The 24,071-nt window shown below is 41.3% G+C and overlaps 2 pseudogenes; both read right to left on the reverse strand.

Annotated features, from left to right (window-relative positions):
* Positions 1 to 11,782: 11,782 nt before the first annotated feature.
* LOC122480404 lies at positions 11,783 to 12,535 on the reverse strand (annotated as a pseudogene).
* Positions 12,536 to 18,487: 5,952 nt separating this feature from the next.
* Positions 18,488 to 19,095, reverse strand: LOC122480405 (annotated as a pseudogene).
* Positions 19,096 to 24,071: the final 4,976 nt, after the last annotated feature.

Below are 24,071 nucleotides of genomic sequence, written 5' to 3' on the forward strand. Positions count from 1 at the left end.
AGACTCATGCTAATGAGCATGGAGCTCTAGGCTAAATACAGGTCTGGAAGGTAGTAGTCATATCCCTCCCTCAATTGAGTGGGACAGGGTCCTACCACACAGAAAACTGCCTAAGCACACACTGATTCTGAGACTGGCAAGGCTGTGGTCAGCTGGCTGGACTCACTGCCTTCCCTGTGCCCCCACCCACCAGGTTACAAGAAACCTGGTGTTTATGGGTCATCTGGGCAGCTATTGCTGATTTTAGCAAAGAAAGCCACTATGAAGGATATATTCCAAACTTTTCTGGGTCTGTAATAAATATATATATTTTTTAATGTTTTTATTTATTTTTGAGACAGAGAGAGACCGAGGATGAGCAGGGGAGGGGCAGAGAGAGAGGGAGACACAGAATCCAAAGCAGGCTCCAGGCTCTGAGCTGTCAACACAGAGCCCTACACGGGGCTCAAACCCATGGACTGTGAGATCATGACCTGAGCCGAAGTCGGACGCTTAACCGACTGAGCCACCCAGGTGCCCCTGTAATAAATATATTAGTTACTGGGCAAGCATGTTGCTATACCCTCAGTCTCTTGAAGTGACAGGTATGTCTAGCAGAAAACAGGGGGAGAGAAGAGAGAGAAAAAGAGAGAGAGAAACAAGAGTGTGCACTGACCAAAGTCAAGGATTCAAGGATTCTGTATTCTCACTCAGTATCTCGCCAAGCCAGTCTTAATATTTCCAATATGGAGAAGCCTTCTGGTCATCACCTCTAGGCACACAGAAATCAATGAGGTGGTCAAGATGGAGATAGCAGTCTGTGCATATATGTGACGGTGGACATGTTTGAGATTGAGGGCTCATTCAGGGCAAGGTAAGGCCAGCCTTAACAAGACCCTCTTGAGCCCTGCGTCAGGCTGGCATATAGACTGGGACTGATGGCTGATAGAAGATGAGGTTCTGCTTTGGAACCTACTTAACCAAGAAGGGCTCCCCATGGAAGAGATTATAAGAAGGTTTGGGGAAAGGAGTGAGAGTAGTTGCCTTGGCTCAGGGTATGTTGAGGAGGCAGAGGGTGGTAGGCAGGGAGAAGGAATATAGAGAGCAGAGGGAAGATGGAGACACTGCTGCAAGCTGGCCTCGGTAGACTGGGCAAAGAGCAACGAGAGTTCCTCTCTCCACCGAGCTCTACAGTGGCCAGCACTGAGGGCGGAAGCCTGCACAGTCTCCCTTTGGGGCTTTCTGGGGCAATATGGATGGGCCTCTTGGTTCGCTCTAGGTGCTCCAACTGCTACAAAACCTGCTGTGCTGGCCCCCAAGGAGCACCACACAGCAACGCCAACTCCCCTTTTACTATGCATAGCACCCGATGGCCTTGAGACACACTTGCCAAGGGAGAAGTCTCTATTAGGAGATCAATTTTCTCTTTTCCCCACAAATTCAGCTATGAATTTCCTTTGAGGAAATGGTGGTAACTCAGACACCACCAGGGGGCACTAGGGCCTCTAGGCACCAGGGGCCAAGGAAGATGAAATCCCTGAAGTGTGGAGGCCCAGGTCCAGCTGCTGAGCCCCTGCAGCAGCCCCCTCCAGCAGGACCTTGATGTAGTCGATCAGGGAGACTGTGTTGCTGGCTTATCTAACGTGAAACGAGAGGACTGGGCCAAAGAGCCCTATTTCTGTCCAGCCCTACACTACCTGCCATAAAATTAAATGATCACAATGAGTACATTAATTACCTGACACGAATGCTTTAACATAACAAAATTATTAGCCATTTTAGATTTAGTGTTTGTACAGCACTTTATATTTGCAAGGGCGTTGCAATAACTTACCCTGCTGAGGGTGCATTTCAGGCCCTGAACGACATCCTAAAGGGTTTCTTCTGGCCAGCCAGCTGTCTGGCCTCTACCACAGCTGGTCTCCTGCCTTTCTTGCCTGCACTGACTGCTTCTCTTCTTCTCCAGCTGCCACCTGGCATCTCCTCCTGGCAGCCCCCTCATCTGTTCACTGAATCCCTTTTTTCATAGAGCCATGAGACAGTTTCTTCACTTGTGCTCAGGTTACCTACCTGATCCTGCATCAGAATTAAAGGGCCCAAGGGCAACAGCCCTGGGTAGGGCTGGCCTTGGTGTCCAGCAGTTGTCTCTCTTGTCCTGGCTATAGCAGCAAATATGGACACCTGATGGGTTCTGCCCTAGTGGGAACTCTGAGTTTGGGGCCTGATGTTGCTCAGACTCCCCAGAAATTGACTACATGTCCTGTCCTATCATTTGCCAAGTGTTCACTGTACCCACACCAGAGCAAGCGCTAGGCCGTTGGGGGGCATGGCATTGAGGGGACTCACCACTGTACAGATTGAGTTCCAGATTGGACGGGATATTACAGGAAACTTTACTAGTCAAACTTGTTGCAGTTGGCTTGGGTGTGAAATCTGCTTCCCCAGGCAGAGAGATCAAAAGCTCAGTTGATGGATGTCTGTGTACCCAGCTCTCCTTGCTTGCTTTCATCTTCCTTCCAGAAAGAGGAGTAAACATTCAGCTAGTGAGCACTGCAGGTGTTCCCTTGAGGAGTGGAAAGGAATATCATTGAGAGCAGACAAGACCACCAATGACAGTGTTCACAGGATATGAAGGGTCTCAAGAAGGAACAAAATGAAGGACATTTTCATCAGCAGTTCCAGAATTTCTGGATAGGAAGGTCTTTGGGGAAGCAGCAATTTGATTGGAAGGCTGCTGGAGGACTTAACTTGATGATGAATTTGTGTAGCTTATACAATGCAGATCAATAATATTTCCTAACATGTTTTTAGTCATACTTTACAAAAGTGGAGAAAACATGAGTTTTCTATGTAAAGTTTATCTTGGTGCATAGTATAGAGGTTAAGTAACTCTGGATCTGTATTGCTTGGGTTCAAACTTTAGCTTCACCAGTAACCATCGAGGTGATCTCAGGCAAGGGCTTTAGCTTCTCTGTGACCTAATTTCCTCATCTATAAAATATGGATAACTATAGTGACTACCTCACAGACTTATGAAGATTGAATGAGTTAATCCATATAAAGTGTTTAACACATAGTAAGTCCTCTTTAAGGGTTTGCTACTGTTACTCATCGGGAAGAGACTCAAGAGGGCATAGGGGTGGCTATGGTGCTCAAACTGGGTGTTTGGAAGTCAATTGCTAAGTCATTCAAAGTGGAGTGGAGGTGAGAAGAGGAACTCAAGATTTAGGCGAGGAGTGCGTATGGTATGTATGGTGTGTACGGTGGGGTGCCGAAGAGACTCCTGGTAAAGTCAAGACAATTCTGTCTCCATAGGGGTCATGGAAGGGGAAGGGCTGGGTTTCAAGTCATTGAAGACCCACAGCTTTTCAGTGTGCACTAAGTAGCGGGGGCTGCCTGGCACCCTCTTTGACAAAACTAGATGTTACACCTACGAGTGGTGGGGGAAATGATGTATTCTCTTGCCCTTCTGAGCAGTCTGGGAAACCTGTGGAAGGGAGTACAGAACGGGAGGGAGGAGGGTACAGGCTGAGCCAGGGGAGTGGGAGGAGTGGGGTTGCAGGGGAGTGGGAGGGGTGGGCAGGTGGCTCCAAACCCCTGCCTTGCCCCTGCCTGACTGTCCGGGCCTTGGAGGGAGAGTGTTTCTCATGGATAATCACAGTGACTGGCTAATTAGCTGGTCTCCTCCTGCCCTCCCTGCTGCCTCCAGGCTCTGAGCCTCCTAGAAACTCAAGGGGAATGGAGGGGCAGTGACCATTCCAGGGAATGGGGGACATCCTGTTTCCTGGCCCTGACCCAAAGAGGTAATGGGATAGAGAGGAGCTCAGCAGGTGAAGAAACCTGGCCTCTGGCTGGGTCCTGAAAAGCCCCCCAGTTGGGGGCCTTGTGCACCTCACCTCACATCTCCCTCTAAAGTGAAACAAGGGACTCTGACAAGCTTCCCCTAAGAGCCTGTTTCATCAACAAGCCTATCTGAGATTCTGTCTCTTCTTGTGGTTGCAAACAGGAAAGTGAGGGAGCAGACCTGAGTTCTATGGTCTTCTGAGCTCTGGAACCTTAAAGCTGAGATGAACAGGCCAAACCCCTGGTCCTCCCCCATGCTCCAGAGACAGAGTAGGCTCACCCACCACACCAGTGAACAAAAAGACCCAAGTGTTTTTTCCTTGGAAAAAGTGTTTTTTCCTTGGAAAAGCATTCTCAGGAAGACTCCGGATTAAGAATTAGAGAGCCGGGGCGCGCCTGGGTGGCTCAGTCGGTTAAGCGGCTGACTTAACCGCTTAACCGCGTCAGGCTCTGTGCTGACAGCTCAGAGCCTGGAGCCTGTTTCAGATTCTGTGTGTCCCTCTCTCTGACCCTCCCTTGTTCATGCTCTGTCTCTCTCTGCCTCAAAATAAATAAACGTTAAAAAAAAATTTTTTTTTAAAGAATTAGAGAGCCATGGGGCGCCTGGGTGGCTCAGTCGGTTAAGCATCCGACTTCAGCTCAGGTCATGAATCTCATGGCTCATGAGTTCGAGCCCCGTGTTGGGCTCTATGCTGTCAGTTCAGAGCCTGGAGCCTGCTTCGGATTCTGTGTTTCCCTGTCTCTCTCTGCACTTCCCCTGCTCACACTCTATGTGTGTGTGTGTGTGTGTGTGTGTGTGTGTGTGTGTGTCAAAAATAAGTAAACATTAAAAAATAAAAAAATAAAAAAAAGAATTACAGAGCCAGCTAGAAAACTTCTGACCTTGTTAACTTGAGGGAGTCCTCTAGTCTAGGGATCTTCAAAGGTGATTCCTTAGGTCAGGAGGAAAATATCAGAATGTATATGTATTTTTAACATAAGAAAGAAATAAATTGGGTTTTACTGATATTTGGCATACACATTGGGACAGGCACCCTACTTGGTAAGTCACCTGGTCACTTGTCATGAAGGGACATGATGGATCTGAAGGGAACCTGGGAATTCAACAACATCGGAGGATTGACAGTGGTTCTTACAACATGTTGCGGATAATGTGTATCCAGTTGAGGGATTTACTGGTTATATTAACTAGTTTTAGCTAAACATCTTCATAGAATGGACAGATAGTTTAAAAGATTCCTACAGAGACAACATGACTTTTAAATAATACCCAAAAATGCAAGCACAATCAATTGCTTCTACTCCTAGTGGGAGCTTTTAGACAGATTATCAGATAGAAACAATTGTAAGCTAATCATATCTGACAAGAAGTCAGCAAAAACTTTTTGAAATTATTAAGAAGTGTATTTGAAATATGGATTTACATACATTTTAATTCTGCCCTAAGTATATATTGTACCTTTAGATATTAGCCGATGGTAGTAATTTAGAAATAAGTATACCTATGTTGGAAGAGTGTGTACTTTTTGTTTTTTAAATGTTTATTTATTTTTTGAGAGAGAGAGACAGAGTGTGAGCAGAAGAGGGGCAGAGAAAGAGGGAGACACAGAATGTGAAGCAGGCTCCAGGCTCTGAGCTGTCAGCACAGAGCCTGATGTGGGGCTCAAACTCACAAACGATGAGATCATGACCTGAGCTGAAGTTGGACGCTTAACCGACTGAGCTACCCAGGCACTCCAAGAGTGTGTACTTTTTTACTGATAAGTGTGCATGGTCAAGAAATTTGGAGACCACTATGTTAGCTTCTCTGTGGTTCAAGTTTTGTCAAAAATAATTATTGGGGCACCTGTGTGGCTCAGTCGGTTGGGCGGCTGACTTTGGCTCAGGTCATAATCTCGCAGTTGAGGGTTTGAGCCCCGCATTGGGCTCTGTGCTGACAGCTCAGAGCCTGGAGCCAGCTTCACATTCTGTGTCTCCCTCTCTCTCTACCTCTCTCCCCTCATGCTCTGTCTCCCTCTGTCTCAAAAATAAATAAACGTCAAAAAATTAAAACAAAAACAATTAATTGTTTTCCAGAAAAGTGATAAGGTAAAATTTCACTTCTCTTAACGTATGATGTGCTATTTGGTGTCTGGACTCTCATTTTCTATCTGTGAAACCTTGTACAGGTGTCTTAAAACTCTCTGAACCTTGCTTTGTTTATCTGTAAGTCATTACGGCATTGTTATAGGATTATATAAAAATGTTTATATGTCTGCCACACTGTGGACCCTTGATAAATGGTTGATATTATTACAAAGAAAGGTATTGTTAAGCCAAATTAAGAGGATTCATAAATTAGTAGGATAAACTATTTTTGTGCAACATTTTTAAAGTACCTGAAGGGTTCCAGTACACTTTGGGCTAAGGGCTGAGGATACAGAGGTGGATTTGGTGGAGACTCTGTAGTCTAGAATTCGGAGCTGACATTGTCTAGATCCCTATAACAGCCTCCTGACTGGCGCCCCTGCCTTCCCTGCCTTCATTGTCCCCCGCTGTTCCCCCGCTCTAGCTTTCACCTTCACGTGACTGGCAAACCAGTCCTCCCCATCACTTTCATCACTCACTCCCATGTGCAAAGACCTTCAATAACTCCCTTGTAGTACACAATTCTCTGTTGTATACAGAGAATTGTTCAGTAATTTTTCTTCAATTCAGACTTCTCTTCCCAGATAAACCTGTTGTAGTTAGGACTTAGAACTTACAAATAAGGAAGATAAGGTTGCCCCTGAGAGAATTTAACTTAATCAGCAGGTGATGAAAGGAACCCAAAGTCTCCTAGGCCCTTGGGAACGGTTACTTGACTACTAATCAGTGGTATTAACACATCTAAGGAAAGAGAGCTTCAGTGTGGTCTGCAGTACAACTCAAAATAGAGGAAAGCCACAGAGATAAACTTGAGCTGAATGCATCCAGCACTGCCCATGGGACAAAGATATTGGAAATAGGAGAATCTGAACATTTCAATCATGAGTCGTCAAGGCTATTTATTGCCTCTGGCCAGGAGAGATCTTCCTCCATTGTACATTATACTTCGCTGGTAAAGATACTCAACATTCTTGTCGTCTTTGATCTCCCGGATGAAATATTCCCCCCCTTTTTTTTTTAATTTTTTTTTTAACATTTATTTATTTTTGAGACAGAGAGAGAGCATGAACAGGGGAGGGTCAGAGAAAGAGGGAGACACAGAATCTGAAACAGGCTCCAGGCTCTGAGTTGTCAGCACGGAGCCCGACGCGGGGCTCAAACCCACGGACCGCGAGATCATGACCTGAGCCAAAGTCGGACGCTTAACCAACTGAGCCACCCAGGCACCCCAATATTCCCCCTTTTTAATTACTAGGTCTGGAAATACTATCAGGGTGCTGATTTACTACTTCTACTTCTCAGGTATTTACAGAATGAGATGGGGAACCTCTTACAGGGTGTCAAGCATTCTGGTCAATTGAAAAATTATATCTCTATTGTTTATATGAGTCTGACAATCTTAGTTTATGTGAATCTGATAATTAAGTAAAGATCTAAGTGAAAAAGATGAAACTTATGAGGCAGGAGAAATACAGCAGAATATGTTTTTTTTTTTTAATCATGTGGTTGAAATGCTCCTTTTAAGTAAGACATACCATCTAGAACCTACAAAAGAAAAGATTTAACTACGTAAAAAACTTAACCTCAATACAAAGAAAAACACTATAAGCAAACTTGAAAGACATGATGGACTAGGATCACATATTTGCAAGTTACATAATAAATAAAGGATTGATATCGACACTATATGAAGAGAACCTAATAATGAGTAAGGAAAAGACAACCCAACAGAAAAATGGGTAAAGGATATGAATTAGGAAAGTTACAGAAAATATGTCTAATAATAATGTCTCACAAACATTTGAAAATGGTTCAAGTTCACTTTTAACTAAGGAAATAAAATTAAAATAACAGTGATATACCCCTTCCATAAGATTGCTATAGTTTTTAAAAGATACATGAGATACATTGAAAAATTGATAGTGTCTTTAATGTAACTGATGAGGGTGTGGGAAAACAGATGTTTCAAATATTAATGGGATATATGTTGGTACAGTTTCTTTTGGAGGATCACTTGGAAGTTTCTATCAAAATCTGACTATTGCTATTATATAGTCACACCTTAGAGATATTGCAGGTTAGGTGCCAGGCCACCCCACTAAAGCAAATATCACAATAAAGCGAATGTCGCCATAAAGCCAGTCAAATGAATTTTTTGATTTCCCAGTGCATACAAAAGTTACATTTACACTACACTGTAGTCTATTACGTGTGCGATAACATTATGTCTAAAAAAAAAACCACATACCTTAGTTTAAAAATACTTTATTGCCAAAAAATGGTTACCATCAGCTGAACTTTCAGTGAGTCATAATCTTTTTGCTGTTGGAGGGTTTTGCCTTGATGTTGATGGCTAGCTGACTGGTCAGGGTGGTGGTTGTTGAAGGCGGGGCTGGCTGTAGCAATTTCCTAAAATAAGACAACAGTGCCGTGTGTCTCATTGATTGACTCTTCCTTTCACACAAGATTTCTCTGTAGCATGCAATGCTGCTTGATAACATTTTACCCACAGTAAAACTCCTTTCAAAATTGGAGTTAATCCTTCCAAACTTTATCAACTCAGTTTATGTGATATCCTAAATCCTTTGTTGTCATTTCAATAGTCTTAACAGCATCTTCACCAGGAGGAGATTCCATCCCAAGAAACCACTTTCTTTGTTCATCCCTAAGAAGCAACTCCTCATTTGTTCCAGAGTTATCATGAGATTGAAGCAATTCAGCCACATTTGAGGTTCCACGTGTAATTCTACTTCTCTTGCTCTTTCTACCCCAGGTGCAGTTACTTCCTCCACTAACATCTTGAACCCCTCAAAGCCATCCATGAGGGCTGGAATCAACTTCCTCCAAACTTCTGTTAACCTCTTCTCATGAATCACAAATGTTTTTAATGGCATCTAGAATGGTGAATCCTTTCCAGAAGGTTTTCAATGTACTTTGCCCAGATTGTCAGAGGAATCACTATCTGTGGCATCTATAACCTTACAAAATGTATTTCTTAAATCATAAGACTTGAAAGCTGAAATTACTCCTTGATCCACAGGCTGCAGAATGGATGCTGTGTTAGTAGGCAAGAAAATAACATCCATCTCATGGTGTATTGCCATCAGAGCTTTGGGTGACCAGGTGCATTGTCAATGAGCAACAATATTTTGAAAGGAATCTATTTTCCTGAGCAGTAGTTCTCAATAGTGGGCTTAAAATATTCAGTGAACCATGTTGTAAACAGAATGGTCAATGAGCATTGACTTCAGCTTCAAATCGCCAGCTGCATTAACCTCCAACAAGAGAGTCTGCCTGTCCTTTGATGATTTGAAGCCAGACATTGACTTCTCCTCTCTAGCTATGCAAGTTTTAGATGGCATCTTCTTCCAGTGTAAGGCTGCTTTATGTTGAAAATCTGTTTTTTCATGTAGCTACCTTCATTAATGATCTCAGATCTTCTGGGTAACTTGCTGCAGCTTCTACATTGCCACTTGCTGCTTCACCTTGTACCTTTTTGTTATGAAGATGGATCCTTTCCTCAAACCTCATGAACCCCTCTCCACTAGCTTCCGATTTTTCTTCTGTAGCTTCCTTGCCTCTCTCAACCTTCATAGAATTGAACAGACTTGGGGCCTTGCTCTGGATTAGGTTTGGCTTAAGGGAGTGTTGTTGCTGGTTTGATCTTCTATCCAGACCACTCAAACTTTTCCCATATCAGCAATAAGGCTGTTTTGTTTTCTGTCTGAGCCAACCTGAAGGTGGTGTTTTCACCTTATTCATGTGCTCACTGGAGTAGCACTCTTAATTTCCTTCAAGAACTTTTCCTTTGCATTCTCAACTTGACTATTTGGCTTAAGAAGGCTAGCTTTTGGTCTGTCTCAGCTTTTGACATGCCTTCCTCACTATGTTTAATAATTTCGAGCTTTTGATTTAAAGAGAGATGTGCAGCTCTTCCTTTTGATCAAACACTTAGAGGCCAGTGTAGGGTTATTAACTGGCCTAATTTCAATATTGTTGTGTCTCAGGGAACAGCAGGGGCCCAAGGAGAGGGAGAGAGACCAGGGTAACTGCCAATTGGTGGAGAGTTAGAACACATAAAACATTTATGGATTAAGTTTGCCATCTTGTATGGGCACAGTTCATGGTGCCCCAAAGCGATTACAAAGTAACATCAAAGACCACTGGTCACAGATCACCATAACAAATATAATAATAATGAAAAAGTTTGAAATATTGCAAGAACTACCAAAATGTGACACTGACACACAAAATGAGCAAATGCTGTTGGAAAAATGGTGCAATAGACTTGCTTGATGCGGGGTTACTACAATTTATTTAAAAAACTATGAAGTGCAGTAAAACGAAGTGCAGTAAAATGAGGTATGCTCATTGTTTTTCTGATGTTGAATGTTGCTTTACTCTTACCCCTGCATTTCCATCCATCTCTTGGTTAGTGTGATTTCACCCCAAGTTGTTTTTTCAAGAAGGGATTGCATGTTATTTACTCCCCAAGTTCTTGTTTGAGAACGTGTGTTGTTGGCTTGTTTACCTAAATGAAAACCTGACCAGGTATTATATGCTTGGGCTCACTTTATTTCCCTAGACACTTTGCAGCCACCGAATGCTGCCATGGAGAAGTCTGAGACCAGCCTGATTCTTCCTTCTTGTAAGTGATCTGCTTTTTCTGCCTGTATGACTAAAGAATTCCCTCTTCATCCTGAGAGCTGAAGAACTTAATCAGGATGTATCTTTATTTCAACTGTTCCTTCTTGGTTTTTCTTGCAACATAGTATGTCCTTTTAATGTGTAGATTCAGTCCTCCATAGCTCTTCACATCAGGAAAAATTTCTTCTGTTATATATTAAAACACCTTTTCTTTTTAATTTGTTGCATTCTTACACCTGGTTTTATGTTTTCAAAGCATTTTTCACTATTTGAAGGTATCTTGTTTATTAGTTTAATGTCTTTCTAACCCACAAAATGTAAACTCCATGAGAAAAGGAACTTTATCTCTCTGTTGTAATTTCTGTAGCCCCAGTATCATGAACAGGGCCAAAGAAGATCATTGCTGTTTCAATAAATATTTATTTTCGATTTTACAAAGTATGCAGTGAACTTTCTCAGCATAGATCTTTTCGAACCATTTAAGTGATATCCTTAAAGTAAATTTCTGGAAGTGGGATTACTATATGAAGAGGTAAGCATGTTTAATATTATGTTCCCCATTGCCAAACTATTTCCAGAAAGATTGTTCAAATATATGCTCTACCAAAAGTGCAGGTGAGTGCCCGTTTCACAGAATGTAGTCTATTTTTCCAATCTCTGCCAACCTATAGGTAAAACTTAATAGCTTATTGTTTTATTTCTATTTTCTTTAGGCTATTAGACACTTGCAGACCTTAGACTGTGAATTTTCTATTTATGCAGCTTGACCTGTTTCTAGTGTTTTAATATTTTCTTGTTGATAAAGGAGCTAGTTAGATATTTGTTATTAACTCTTTTTAATTAAGTATTATAAATATTCTCACTATTTGTTATTTGTCTTCTGGTCTTATGTATGGCCTTTCTTGCTATGCAGAATGTTTACATTTGTATGTGGTTACTATTTTCTCTTTGTGGCTTCTAACTTTTGGGACATGTTTTGAAAGACTTTCTTCAACTCTAAGATTATACAAATATTTTCCCATGTTTTCTTCAAGTATTTTTATGGTTTCATTCTCCCCATATATTTTGGCTCTAAGGAGTGAGGTTGGGATAAAATTGTATTTTTTCTAAATGGCTGGCCAGTTACTCCAAAATCATTTACTGAATTATTCAACATATATCCACTGATTAGCATTTATCAACTATCATGTGCCAGACCCTAAGTCCTTTACATACATAATCTAGTGTAATCCTTTCATCAAGAGATGACAAAATCAGTTTTACATTTTGTTTGTTTGTTTTTATTTTTACTTGCATTTATTTTATGCAGAATTTATTCCCGGGCCATAAGTTTTTGTTTCTTCAGTTTCTTCTGGGATATCTTTTTTTTCTGTGCAGCTTCCTCTTCTGGTTTAGGAACAATCTGCTCTTTTTCAGTAAGGATCATCTCAATGTGGCAGGGAGAACTCACGTATGGATTAATCTGACCATGAGCCCTGTAAGTTCTATGCCGCATTTTGGAGTCTTTGTTCACCTGGATGTGCCTAATGCCTAGAGAATCTACATCTAAACTCTTAAGTTCAGCATTACTCTCTGCATTTTTAAGCATATGCAGTAAAAATTCAGCACTCTTTTTGGGCCACCGACTCTGTGTCCAGCCCCACCGTTTGGCCTGGTCACACCCACACCTACCAACTCCACCCTTGTGGTGACAAAATGGCACACACTGCTTCTACAAAGTTACATTTTCAGATATACATACCCTTGATGGCCTGGGAAATTTCACGTGTATTCTTAAAGTGAACACGAATATCTGAACCTCTTAATTTGCATGATTTTGTCGGGTTTTCTGGGTCAAGTGAATAGCAAACCATTTTCAGAGATCACCTCAGGCCACTTACGGGAAGAGAAAATCAGACTTACATCAGATTTACGTTTAAACAAAACAAAACAAGAACATTGTTTCCAATGTGGAAAATAGACTAGAAGGGGAGAAAAGGAATTCAATGTAACCAGTTATTTAAGTGATCCAGGCAAAAGGCTCCTTTGCAGCTGTATATTCTAGCACTTACAGGTCATGGCACATGGTAGATATTAAGTAAATACTTATTGAACAAAAAATGATAGTGACTTGGACCAAAGAGGTGGCAGTAGAGATGGAGAAAAGTGGACAAATTTTGAGAAATACTTTGGAGATAGAATTAACAAATCGTATTTAAATATGGGGAGATTATTTAAATATGGCGAGATGTAAGAGAGGGAGTCAAAAGTGACTCAGGTTTCTGGAAGGAATATATTTAATGGGAAAGTGATGAGTTTACTTTTGAATACGCTGAGCTGGAGGTACCTTGGAGATATTCATTTGAAGATGTCAGGTAAGCAGTTAGGTATATCAATCTGGAGCTCAAACAACAAACTGAACTCGGGTATGAATTTGAGGAGCATATGCACACTGATGGTAATTGAACCCATGGGAAGAGTTACGATTACTTAAGGAAAGGGTATTGAATGAAAAGAGAAAATCCCCTAGGACAGATCCCTGAAACACTCTGATATTTAAAGGTTTAGTAATAGAAGAGGGAGGAGCCAGTAAAAATGTCTGTGAAGGGCTGCCAGACAAATAAGAGAAACTGGGAGAGTGATGTCTTTGAAGACAAGGAAAGAGTGTATTCAAGGAGAGAGTTCAGGGTAATTCTAAGAGCGAGTGAAATGATGGACCATGACCGCTAAGCTATATAAACAGAGAAGTAAAGACAGGAAGGGGGTAATAGAAAGGAAGTGAAGTGATCAATAATCTTTTCAAACAAAGGGAAGGACAGTTGCAGTCAGGCTGGTTTAATAAGTGAGTTGGAAAGATAGGTGATTGTGGTCAGAAAGTGGACTATTAGAATTATTTTATTTTATTTTATTTTATTTTATTTTATTTTATTTTATTTTATTTTATTTTATGCATGAGTGGGGGAGAGGAATAGAGGTAGGGAGAGAGAGAGAATCTTAAGTAGCCTCCACACTCAGCATGGAGCCCAACACAGGGCTCTATCCCACGACCCTGGCTGGTATCATGACAAAGCCAAAAATCAGGAGTCCGACGCTCAACCAACTGAGCCACCCAGGAGCCCTAGAATTAGTGATTTTAGAAATAGAGAAAGTAGAGGAGCTTTAGGTGATGATGACCAGGTCCAGGTAGTGACTGTAGGGGGCAAGTGTCAAGTAGCTTTGGAGAAGAACATTGGAGATTAGGTGGGTCTTTCACGAGGACTTTAAACTCACTTAGGACGATGGCAGGACTTGCAGTATAAGAAACACAGTAACCAAGTACCAGTATCTTCTGTGAACAATGCGCATATAGGAGGCAGGTAGATTACAGTGACCAATCAGGGAGAGGATAGCAGGGGTTTTACAAAAGGGTGGGGAAGAAGTGGACTCTGACTAGCACTGAGGAGTATCCTGGTCTCCTGATACTAAATAGGTGTGAAAATATGAGGAGACCTCACTGGAGAGAGTAGCAGGGAAAGTGGCCTAGAGAAGGCCAGGTTTAAATTGTCTTTTTTTTTTTTTAACGTTTATTTATTTTTGAGAGAAAGAGAGAGAGTGTGAGCTGGGGAGGGGCAGAGTGGAGAGGGAGACATAGAATCCGAAGCAGGATCCAGGCTGCTGAGCTGTCAGCACAGAGCCCGACGCGGGGCTCATACTCACAAGCCATGAAGTTATGACCTGAGCCAAAGTCGGATTGCTTAACCAACTGAGCCATCCAGGCGCCCTGAGAAGGCCAGGTTTAAATAAGTACAGAAGTGGAAGGAACATTCAAGGAAATGATTGGGTGTGTTGAGGAGCTGGTTTCCAGAGGGCAATTGGAAAGTGTGCACAGGGAGAGAAGGGGATTTCATTAGGCTTAGGGAAATACAGAGCATTTTAGGAATGACAGTTCTGTAGAGGACAAATCTGGGAGGAGAGCAGGTAATTGTGTGTGGGGCTTTGACCTATGAAAATCGGAATGAAGCTTGGCAGGTTTCGTCACAGCTGACTCTTGGAGAACAGTGGACATAAAGGCTTAATAAAAGTCAGCTGTGGTCTGGAAGGTCCTGCAAGTATTTGTTTTCATGCAGAAGTGTGATTAGTCACAGTAGATGCAGCAGAGGACAGTAGTGGGAGCTAAAAAGCATGAAGTTCAAGATTCTTTGAGGGGAGGAAGGAACAGTGGTCCTAAGATTAAATTTAGATTGCAGCATCAACTGGTATCCTCTTTAATCAGGGTTTGGAGGTCGTGGTACTTACAGCTCCGGGTGGGGTGTGGGGAAAAAGGGACTTAGTAGTAGTCCAGGAATCGAGCCTCGAACTACAGATGCAGATACAGTTTAGCACTTCCACTGGAGAGGGGCGCCTGGGTGCCTCAAGTAGGTTAAGTGTCTGACTTCGCTTGACATGCTTTCATGGTTTGTGAATTTGAGCCCTGCGTTGGGCTCTCTGCTGTCAGCACAGAGCCCATTTCAGATCCTCTGTCCCCCTTTTTCTCTGCCCTTCCCCCTCGTGTGCATCCTCTCTCTCAAAAATAAATAAACGTTAAAAAAAAACATTTAAAGAACTTCCACTGGAGAACAAATTTTTTATTTTCACTCTCTGAGTATGGAAATGATGCCAAAACTATTATTTCCAAGTACTTTCACTTGTCATTACAGGCTCAAATTTTAAATGATTTGGGACATTTCCCCCGTTTCCTTCTTATTTTAGCAAAGTTTGTCTTTGCTTAATTCGTAATTTACATAACTGTTGGTAAGTTAAATTTTCCAACACAAGAGAGATCATGGTTTCAGGTTGGTAGGACTACAGAATTCAGAAGTCTTAACAAAACTTGAAGTCACATCCAAGGACAGGAAATATAAATGTTAGTTTTCAATTTGTTATTTTCTTGCCAACCTTTATAAAACTGATAGAAAATACATTAGCAGAACTAGGTCAGTGTCATACACAGTACATCTTCCTCACCCCCCTCAGCTCCTTGTGACTTCTTGTTGCACTGAACTTCTGAGATGCTTTTTCATCTCTAACTCTCTGTTGGTACTGTTATGGATATATTCTATTTTTTCACTGCAGAAGCTCTTTGTTTTTTACCCACATATAAGCAGTTATTTTTGTTATTTTTAACGTTTTTTTTGAATTTTTAAAATGTAGATTTATTTTTGAGAGAGAGAGCGAGCAAGCATGAGCATGAGGGGGGGAGGGGCAAAAAGAGACTGAGACACAGAATCCAAAGCAGGCTCCAGGCTCTGAGCTGTCTGCCCAGAACCCAGTGTGGGGCTCGAACTCACGAGCTATGAGATCATGACCTGAGCCAAAGTGAGCCACCCAGGCGTCCCAATTTATTTTTGAGAGAGAGAGAGTGCTCTCATGAGCAGGAAGGGGGCAGAGAGAGAGAGAATCCCAAGCAGGCTCTGTGCTGACAGCCCAACGTGGGGCTTTTTCTCATGAACCCCAAGGTCATTACCAACAAGAGTTGAACACTTAACCAAATGATCCACCCAGGCTTCCCTTTATTTTTTGTTTTTTTTATAATCACCTCTTAGATGCATATTTTTCCATGTTTTAACAGCTCAGAAATTGAGATACTTCTTATAACCCAAACTGTCTTTGATTTGATGAAATCTAGTACTTTGTGTCACTCCCTCCCCACAGCCTAACATAATTTCTGATACACAGGAAGCACTGAACAAATGTTTGCTTGCTTATTGATTGACTAATATGTAAGTTAAGAAGAGGCTGTACAAGTTGAATTCTTCCTTCCTTCCTTCCTTCCTTCTTTCCTTCCTTTCTTAAAAGATTTTATTTTGAGGGCTCCTTGGTGGCTCAGTTGGTTAAGCATCCTACTTCAGCTTGGGTCATGATCTTACAGTTCATGAGTTTGAGCGCCACATGGGCTCTCTGCTCTCAGCACAGAGCCCACTTTGGATCCTCTGTCTCCCCCTCCCTCTGCCCCTCCCCTGTTCTCTATGTCTCAAAAATAAATAAGAACATTAAAAAAATAAATTTAAAAAGATTTTATTTTTAAGTAATCTCTATACCCAACATGGGACTCGAACTCACAGCTCCAAAATCAAGAGTCACAAGCTCCACTGACTGAGCCAGCCAGGTACTCCAAGTTGAATTATTTCTTAAATACCAACTTTGACTTGACTTCCAGAATTTATTCAAACTCTTAAGTTTCATAAGTCTTTATTCAATAAAATGTTAGGTTATTACAAAAATAGAGGAAAGGAATAAAGAAGGTGTAATAATTTACCTGCTTTTATAATGATTTTAAAATGGATTTAATAAGCATTCCTTAACGATAATAATAATTCCTTAATAAAGCATTCCTTAACAATACCTACCTTACTTTTTTTTTAATGTTCATTTATTTATTTTGAAATGGAGGGAGGGGCACAAAGAGGAGGAAAGAGAATCCCAAGCAGGCTCCACTCCCAGCATGGAGCTCAATGTTACAACTGTGAGATCATGACCTAAGCCAAAATCAAGAGAAGGACACTTAACCAACTGAGCCACCCAGGAAGCCCCCCCTATTTTACTTTTGTGTAGAATTTGTCACCTCCCCCCCCAAAAAAACATATAGTATTGATAGAAAAAAATGACTATTAGAATCAGAGAGGGGCACCTGTCTGGCTTAGTCCATAAAGCATGTGACTTGGTCTCAGGGTTGTGAGTTTGAGTCCCATGTTGGGCGTAGAGATTACTTAAAAAAAAAAAAAAAAAAAGACCATTCACTTGGTGGGGCACCTGGCTGACTCAGTGTTGTAAGTTTGAGCCTCAGGTGTAGAGATTACTTAAATAAATAAATAAAAATAGAGAAAGTATGTCATTTACCTAAGTTCCACAACTAAGCAGTCTTGGTTTCTTGGTTTGTAGTACTTGTTCTTTACGATGGGCTGAATCATTCCATGGAAAGACAGATGTACCAAAACTATTCTTAAATGCAGTGCATTTTTGCAAAGTGCTTCTTAAAACTGATGGCCTTGAAGTGAAATTCTAACTGAATATGTGCTGTTGCATCCATTTCTTTCTAGCCTTCAAAAGCAGGGATAAAGGGGAAAGGGAAAAGAAGCAGCAGAGCTGAAGTATAATTGCCTAGTAGGCACCGTTCAATGAGAGAGGCAGTAAAAAGTGAAACTCCTGTTATTACATAGTAAAGAACACCTTATTTAGCTCTTGGGAAAGATTGAAGGATATTTACTGCTAAAATGCAATTTTCACTCACTTTGAAGGAATCATCACAACTGTCAACTCTTTTTCTAACTTAGAACCTTTAAGTCATTCTCATGAAATGTTTGTATTCCTTTGTCTTACCTTTTCTGCACATGCCTCCATGGCATCACTCCATTGCTTAGCTTTGATTTGACTTTCGGAGTTATTTTCTCTTCTAAACAGAAATTTCCAGGCACTCCTTAGGTTATCCCTTTCTTGCTTTTGCTTTCATTGCAATGCTATCTTATCTGACATTCATTTTAGCCAAGATTAACTTTCTTTGCCCTGGAATATATGATTTTTCTTCACCTACAAGCTTGTTTGAAGCCAGGTGTGTCCCAGTGTAGAAGTGTCCGTTTTCCATTTCATTGAAGTTACTTCCTGGAATTACTTCTCTCTTGGGAAACGAAGGGTGGCTTTCAGTGAAGCTCACAACTCCAGAAAATAGCGAGCACTGATTTTGCAAGTTACAGTGAGGGATCTTGATAGTAGTGGTTGCCCTCCCTTATGGGGATGGCATCATATCGATGCCTTATTTCTCCCTTCCTACTCAGAGTGCTTCCAAAGTATCAGAGAAGGGACCTCTCATGACTTCCAGATATTTCGCCCTTTGATTTCTTTTTTCAATTATTTGTTTATATTTAGTTAGTTTTGCTTTCTAGCTATGTTTTACTTATTTTTTTTTAAACAAGCTCTGATCAATTTTATTAATGAAAAATTTTGCATGTTTTACTTTTCACCAGTCTGTTCTGGCATGCTTCTAATGATATCAGAATCACCTGGATCAATGATAGCCAGTGTGCATACTCCACAGTATTTTCCACGTTCTACGCCCAATTCAATACTATTGCCCCTGTAGTGATAGACACCAGTTTTGGCTAACGTGACATAATACTCTATTTCAGGTTTCTTCAAGGCTGGGCAGTTGTTGGTCAGGATGACCAGTTTCGCTTTGCCATGTCTGATCATTTTCCAAGTCCGCTTGGTACTTTCCCCTTTTCTTTATTTCTTTTTTTAAAAATTTTTTTAAATGTTTATTTTTGAGGCAGGGAGGGGCAGAGAGAGAGGGAGACCCAGAATCTGAAGCAGGCTCCAGGTTCTGAGTCGTCAGCACAGAGCCCGACACGGGGGCTCAAACTCATGAACCATGAGATCATGACCTGAGCTGAAGTTGGAGGCTTAACTGATTGAGCCACCCAGGTGCCCCCACTTTCCCCTTTTCATAATGAGTTGGAGCCCAGAGTAGATTGACTACAGCAGCTTTTTCATCTTCATTGCAGCCACCATCTTCCCACCTTAGGTGCAGGCTGGCCCCAACCAAGTGTAGCCACCAAGATGGACAGGAGTGAGAAAAAGGTGCTATGTCTTACTTTTTAAGCTATGTTTTAGCTAACTTTTTGAGTGGGTTATTTAATCTAAGCTTAAATTATTTTGTCTATAAAATATGGATGAAAATGCCTACCAATCAGGGTTTTTGTGACATCGCTCATCTAAAAGTGGCTAGGTGGTTCATTTCATAGCTCTTTATAAAATGTCATTCAGTTCAGTACATTCCTTCACTATCTGCAACTTGAAATCATTCTAATTGCTTGCTGTGCTCTTGTCCTAAATTTTCTTGCCCTTAACTCACTTAACTTCTCCAAATTCATGTGGTCTTCTGGTAGGCTGGTCATATAATTTATTTAGACACTTTTTTTTTTAACATGGGGGTTGAATTCAAGACCCCAAGATTGAGAGTTGCATGCTCTACCAACTAAGCCAGCCAAGCACCCCTGATTTACTTGGACACTTTTGAGAGTACAAGGGGGCAGCCCCATCAATTATTATACTAGGACAATAGGTGTAAACACATTAACCCTCTCCTGGCTATAGAAGACTGCTTCCTACCCTGGGAATTATCTTCATGTTGCCATTTCAGGACTTCATTGCTTTACTGACCTGTATAAATCTTCCCTCTGTCACTACTGCTATCAGAACTGCATGTATTTACTTTCTAAACCACCCTCCTTTACTAACTTTTCTATTTCTGTTAAAAGCTAGTCTATACTTCAGAGTTTATCTTTGACTTTCTATATTCCTTCAGAGCTCATATCCAGCCACTCGACAAAGTTCATTAGTTCAATTTTTTTAAGTTTATTTATTTATTCTGAGAGAGACAGACAGTGTGAGTGGGGGAGGGGCAGAGAGAGAGAGAGAAAGAGAGAGAATCCCAAGCAGGCTCTGCACTCCCCAGGCAGAGCCCAACGTGGGGCTCGAACTCACGAAACTGTGAGATCATCACCTGAGCTGAAACCAAGAGTCGGATGCTTAATCAACTGAGCCACCCAGGTGTCCCTGCTAGTTCAAATCTGTAAGCCTATATTGAGCATGCACTTTGTTCCAGACACCAAGTGAAGTGCTAGGGATACAAAGAGAAATAAGATAGATAGTATCTTGGTATAGTGGTGATATTAACATGGAAGTTATCAAATATGCTTGACTGATTCAAGGAAGACTTTGCAGAAAATAAAGGTGAAGCCAACCTGCCACTTACTATGTGAATGAACTAATATATATTTTATTACCTAAATTTGCTAGACACTATGCTATGCACTAGGAATACATTGATAAGCATGCTGGGTATGGCCCCTGTCCTCTTGTATAAAAGTGAGAAATGTTAGAAAGGAGAAGAATGGGCATAATATGAATGTATAAAGGGAGAACTAACCAACTCTGCTTTCAGGTAAGCTGAAACCTGAAAAGATGAATAGGGGTAGTTAGGTGAAGGGTAGAGATTGATAGGAGAGGGGAAAAGAGAAAGGTGTGGAAGAGGAGAGAGTATGATGCATTGAAGCACTGATGGGAGCCTAGCATGTCTGCAGAGGAGATAGAAGTGGGGAAGGGCACATAGAATGAAGGTGGAAGCACAGGCAGGGAGGGGTGAGAACGTATAAGACCTTAGACACCATGTTAAGGATTTTGACTTTATCTTTGGGACAGCCATAATATAAGCATTGACAGTGATATAAACAGATTTGCCCTTTTTAAAAGGAGCTGTTGCAGTGGCTTAGATAAGAGATGGTAAAAATGGAGAAAAAGATGGTTTTCAGAATATCTAGAAAGTATAACGACAAAATTAGTAATTAATTTGTAATGAATGGTGAAGAAGGAATGGTCGGGGATGACACTCAAAGCAGCTGATACTATCATTTACTGAGTTGAGAAACACAGAGGACCAAGTGTGGGAATGAAGATGCTAAGTGAGGTGCTAGTGAAACACTCAGGTAGAGGGCTTATGTAGGCAGTTGGATATGTGGGTCTGGAGCTATAGATTTGTGAGTTGCAGGTATATCAATGGTCATAAAGCTGTGGGAATGGATCCATTTACCTTAGGAAAAAGCCAAAGTAGGAAGAGACCTGTGCATTAGAACAGAATGGGAAAAACATTCAGTGGTCACACAAAGGAAGATTTGTCAAAGATGGTCAAAAAGGAACATCGAGAGAAGAAAGAAGAAAATCAGAAATGTGTGATATCACAGAAGTTAGAGGAAGAAAGCATTTCAAACAGGGAATGGTCAAGTAAAATGAGAAATAAAAATTGATGATCTTACTGAGGCAGTTTTTTGAAGAATGGCAGGCACAAATTCTAGCTTGATGGGGTTGAGGAGTAAGAGGTAGGTAATAAAATAAAGGGAGAGTCTGTGGGTAACCCTTTCCACAAGTTTGGGAAGGAGGGGAGGGAGAAAGAGCATAAGAGCTGGAAAAGGATGTAGATGAAGGACTAAGGAGGATTTATCTTTTTTTTTTTTATGTTTATTCACTTTTTGAGAGACAGAGACAGAATGTGAGCAAGGCAGGGGGCAGAGAGAGAGGGAGACACAGAACAGCAGCCTCCAGGCTCTGAACTGTCAGCACAGAGCCCGATGCGCGGCTTGAACTCATTAACTGTGCGATCATGTCCTGAGCTGAAGTCGGATGCTTAACCAACTGAGCCACCCAGCACCCCCCTTTTTTTCTTTTAATGAGAGATACTTGAGTATGTTTAAATGTTGAATAGAAAGGAACCATTAAAGAGGAAGAGGTTGGAAACAGGAAAGAGACAATACTAGTGCAAAGACCCCCAGTGAAAGCCAGGGCTCCAAAGCACAGGTAGAGAGTCCAGTCTTTAAAAAGAGGAGGGGCAGGGAGCCTTAGTGGCTCAGTCGGTTAGGCATCCAACTCAATTTCAGCCCTGGTCATGATCTCATGGTTGGTGAGTTCGAACCCCGCACTGGGCTGCACATTGATGGTGCAGACCCTGCTTGTGACTCTCTGTCTCCCTCTCTCTCTGCCCCTTCAGTGTGCATGCTCTCTCTCTCTCAAAATAAATAAATGAACTTAAAAAAAAAAAAAAGGAGGAGGGGCTCTTCTTCCCTCTCTGCAACAGGAGAGAACAAGGAAAGGGAATTACAGGTGCAAGTAGGAGGTAGGAAGTGAAGTAGTTTCCCTTGATGGCTTTTCATCTTTCAAGAACAGGTACTCAATAAATATTTATTAAATCAATGAATAAATGCAAGTAACACAAATCTGAAATCACACAGTTTCTTCTTTTCATCCAGAAGCATTCTGTTGTCTAAAAAAGCATGGAGATGATAGTGGAGGTGAGCGGGATTAAGAGTATTTTTGGGGAGTGCTTGGGTGGCTCAGTTGGTTAAGCGTCCAACTTCGGCTCAGGTCATGACCTCGCGGTCTGTGAGTTCAAGCCCCACAATCAGGCTCTGTGCTGACAGCTCAGAGCCTGGAGCCTGCTTCAGACCTGTGTCTGCCCCTCTCCTGCTCACACTCTGTCTCTGTCTCTCAAAAATAAATAAATGTTAAAAAAAGTTTGGTTTTTTTTTTTTAAAGAGTATTTTTGGAAAGAGCGCCTTTCAGAAGGAAAACACTGCTATATTGGATGAATTGAAAGTAAAAAGCTGCCTATCTGTTCTATACAGATTTGTTTTGTTCTATACTTTTAGTTAAAAAAATTTTTCAATCCCTAGAAGTTTCAGGCCACAAACTCAGACTCTAAGGGGAGATCATGGAACTGTCACCTACTGAGCACTTATTTGTCAAGAACTCTGGAGAGTAACTTTCATTTTACTTTTGTACTGACTTTATGAGGTAGGTGTAATTAATACTGTCTCCATTTTAATATGGTGGAAACAGCTTCAGAGAGGATAAATATGACAAGGCCACTCAACCATTAAGTGGTAGAAACAGGATTCATACCCAAATATGCCTTCAGTTGTTCTTAACTATGGTGCTGTAGGTCCATCTCAGATTTTTTTTTAATGTTTATTTATTTTTGAGAGAGACAGAGACAGAGCATGAGTCGGGGAGGGGCAGAGAGAGAGGGAGACACAGAATCTGAAGCAAGCTCCAGGCTCTGAGCACAGAGCCTGAAACGGGGCTTGAACCCACAGACTGTGAGATCATGACCTGAGCTGAAGTCAGACACGTAACTGACTGAGCCACCCAGGTGCCCCAAGTCCATCTCAGATTTTAACTCTTACCACTATAGACACTCTTCGTGTGCCGTTATGAATAAAATGTTCCCCGACATGCTTTATTCTTGTGATATTTCCCATTCATCAAGATTCAAATCCTATCTCCTCTAATGCCCTACTTAAATCCTACTTTCTCCCAAAACACTTCAGGACACCTCAAATCCTGGTGGTTTCTCAGTGCTTTGAAATTCTACAGCGGTTTGCCTGTGTTACTCATTTGATGAGTCTTTTCTGCACTGTAGTTAAGAATACTTAACCTTTCTTAGAATTTTCTTAGAGTTATGACTTAACACCACAATTCCACAAACTTCTTAGGAAGTAGGAAGTGCATCTTATGTTCTTTTTTTTCTTTTTCCTTTCTTTCTTTGCTCCTTCCTTCCCTTCTTCCTCTTTCTTTCTTTTTTTCTTTCTTTCTTTTCTTTCTTTCTTTCTTTCTTTCTTTCTTTCTTTCTTTCTTTCTTTCTTTCCTTTTTTTCTTGACATCTTTTAAAACTTCTTCCTAATACCTTGTCCATATAGTTTGTAGTCAGTTTTTGTTGCTAATGAGATGAAATGGGATTTCTGGGTCAATCTAATCATTGATATTGGTTGAATGTCTCTGAGAACTGTCTGCAACTACTTCAGAAAGTTTCTTGATGATGTCAATCTGAGAAATGGAGGATTTATTACTATTTCTGCTGTAGATTTAATTTTTATTTTTTGGTTACAAAACTGGGAATCTCAAAAAGATTATTGGTTTGTATGTGTATGTGTATA

The sequence above is a fragment of the Prionailurus bengalensis genome, chromosome C1 (assembly GCF_016509475.1).
Source record: "Prionailurus bengalensis isolate Pbe53 chromosome C1, Fcat_Pben_1.1_paternal_pri, whole genome shotgun sequence".
Classification (NCBI taxonomy): Eukaryota; Metazoa; Chordata; class Mammalia; order Carnivora; family Felidae; genus Prionailurus; species Prionailurus bengalensis.